Source organism: Dendrobium catenatum, unplaced genomic scaffold, assembly GCF_001605985.2.
Source record: "Dendrobium catenatum unplaced genomic scaffold, ASM160598v2 fragScaff_scaffold_1700, whole genome shotgun sequence".
In the NCBI taxonomy this organism is placed as follows: domain Eukaryota; kingdom Viridiplantae; phylum Streptophyta; class Magnoliopsida; order Asparagales; family Orchidaceae; genus Dendrobium; species Dendrobium catenatum.
This window is the reverse complement of record NW_021320162.1, coordinates 106,194-109,169: the sequence shown is the minus strand read 5'-3', so window position 1 is coordinate 109,169 and position 2,976 is coordinate 106,194.

The following is a 2,976-nucleotide window of genomic DNA, read 5'->3' as shown; positions in this document are numbered from 1 at the left end:
TTACTTTCTAGGTTTTAGTATTAAGCAAATTGAGGAAGGAACATTTCTTAGTCAGTCAAAGTATGTTAAGGACATCCTCAAAAAGTATGAAATGGATAATTCTAAACCTATTAATACACCTATGAGTTCCTCGATTCAATTGGATAAGGACCCAAAGGGAAAATCTGTTGATTAAAAGAAATTTAGAGAAATTATTGAATCTTTGCTTTACTTGACTGTTAGCAGACCTAATATTATGTTTTATATTTATTTGTGTGCTAGATTTCAATCAGATCCAAAGGAATCACATTTGATAGTAGTGAAAAGGATTCTGAGGTATCTCTTGGGAACTCAGAACTTAGGGATTTAGTATCCTACAGTCAACTCTTCAATTAAAATAATATGATATTCAGATTTAGATTTTGTAGGTTGTAAGGTTGATAGAAAAAGTACTTTTGGAACTTATCAATTTATAGGAAATTCTTTAGTTTCTTGGTCCAGTAAAAAATAAATTTCTATAACCCTATTTACTACTGAGGCTGAATACATATCTTTAGAAAGTTATGTGGCATAAGTTCTTTGGTTGAAATAATAGTTGATTGACTTAGGATTTATAATAGGCATTATTCCAATTTATTATGATAACACTAGTATTATTTGTATTTCAAAGAATCCTATTCAATATTCTATAATCAAACATATAGATATAAGGCATCATTTTATAAGGGATCATGTATCCTAAGGGAAAATACAACTGAACTGTATTTCAACTAAACATCAACTTGAAGACATTTTTATAAAACCACTAGCCTTTGATGCTTTTAGTACATTGAGAATAAGGCTTGGTGTGATTGATCTGAATGATTAATTAAAATTTTATGTAAACATAATATGTGTGTTTGTGTGTTTTTCTATTTTTGTAATTTTATGTGCGTATTTGTTTTTGTGATTTTTTATGCTTTTGTGATGTAGGTGATTTTAAAATATTTTAGCATTAATTTTTTTGTTTTTAATCGATCGTGCAAATTTTTCTAAGTGTTATATTCATACTTTACAATTGTTTTTTGTAATGTATGATTTCTGTAGCATTATGATCAATAGTTTGGATTGATTATGTATAATTTTGTTTTTTCAATACATATCGTACTGTACGATCTCCAGATCATCCTGGACTATATGTATTCATTCGTATGTATGCATGTAGACGGTTATATGGGCATAATTAATTATTATAAGTGATCGTACGTATGAACCTGGAGATCATACGTATGAACCTGGAGATCGTACGTACAAACCTGGAGATCGTACATACAAACCATGTGTCATTCAATATGAGGGATGAATCAAACCATCATTTAAATGATCTTAAATAACAAATCATCCTAGACAAACACCTGTTCATCTGTATGATTATATGGTCAAAAAGTCTGTACGAATCTATATTCGTATGTATGAAAGATCATTTTTTCTTTAAATAGAAGGGCTTTAGAACTCAAATATCATTCACTTTAATAGCCTTTCAAATCCTTCTCATCTTCCAATCCTTCAATGGCAAGTTCTAGCAAGAGGGGTAGACTTACTAAGGCTCCGTCTTCTAGGAATAAAGACGACAATTTTCTATCCAATGATAATGAGGATTCATTTCTTAGGTTCATTTCTACCAAGATTAAACCCTCTAGAATCCTTCTCAAAGAAAATATTAACTTTCAAGTAAGATCGCTTTTTTCTGCCACCCAATTCACTTTTATCCTGATCCTTATTCACTCCTATAATAAGGACACATTTCACTTCTTTCTTGATTACATGTCTTGTAGCACTAACAAAACTAGGATTAGATCTTATGTTTTAAAAAGCGAGTTGAAATACTAAAGGAATATTTGGGAACCATTTTACAATTAATGACTTAAGGAATTAGAGCCCACACTTTGACCTCTGCTTCTAATTTTGACTGGATTTAAATAAATAAAGTGATTAAGGGATCGAACAAGTGTGTCATTTGCCTAGGGTGTCTACTTTGAACCAAAATGCTAGGATCATCCAGCATGTTCTTAGAACCTCTATAATTCCTAAAGTTGATGACTGTATCAATATTACTCCTCTTCTTTCCACTGTGACTTACTTTATCATGACTGATCAACCTATAGATGAAGCCCAACTCATTATTGACTACATTCATGGGCTTTCAAAAATTGGTCATGTCTCTCATAAGAGAAAGAAGAACATTACTTTAGAACACCTAGTGACCTATATTCTTGAGAAAAAGTACAATCTAGTTCATCTTGATCCTCATCTACAATTATACATCTACTTCACTGATGCTTCATTCTGAGCACCTTTTGGGAGAGTTGATGGAAGTGAGGATTCTGCGAGAGAAGGGAAAGCACCTGCTCCTATACTTGCACCTGCGCTTACTCATGGACTAGCCCTTCAAGAGATGGTCTAGCACTTTGACAGACTTGAGAGTTATTTTAATTAGTGCTTTGATCAAATTCAGACTGACCTAAACCAGCGGTATGCTCAATATCAGCAGGATATGGGTTGGATTTGAAGTCAGTTTGAATCAGTGAACACTAATGTAGCTATGATGAATAGCTATTTTAATATCTTCAACAAGCCACCTCCTCCAGACTAGGGCCCCTTAGATATATAGATGTACTTCTTATGTAGTGATGTGATGTGATGATCTTTTACTTGTGTTTATTTAGTATTTTTATGTACTTATTTTGTGTCAGATTTTTTATATTATGTTTTGATTTTATTGATATTATCAGAGCGTTCATTGTATCTCTTTGATAACTTGATATCAATAAAAATTGTCTTGCTTTATTTAAGTTGATTTTATTCTCTTTTAGAAATGTTTTTTTTTTCGTGAAAGTTTTTCTCTGATCAACACACACATTCACTTTTCTAAAAATGAAAAATCTACTTCCTGTTTTTTTTTTAAATCTTTGGTAAGTTGTGTTTGACTTCTCTAAAACAGTCAAAGGAAGGAAACTC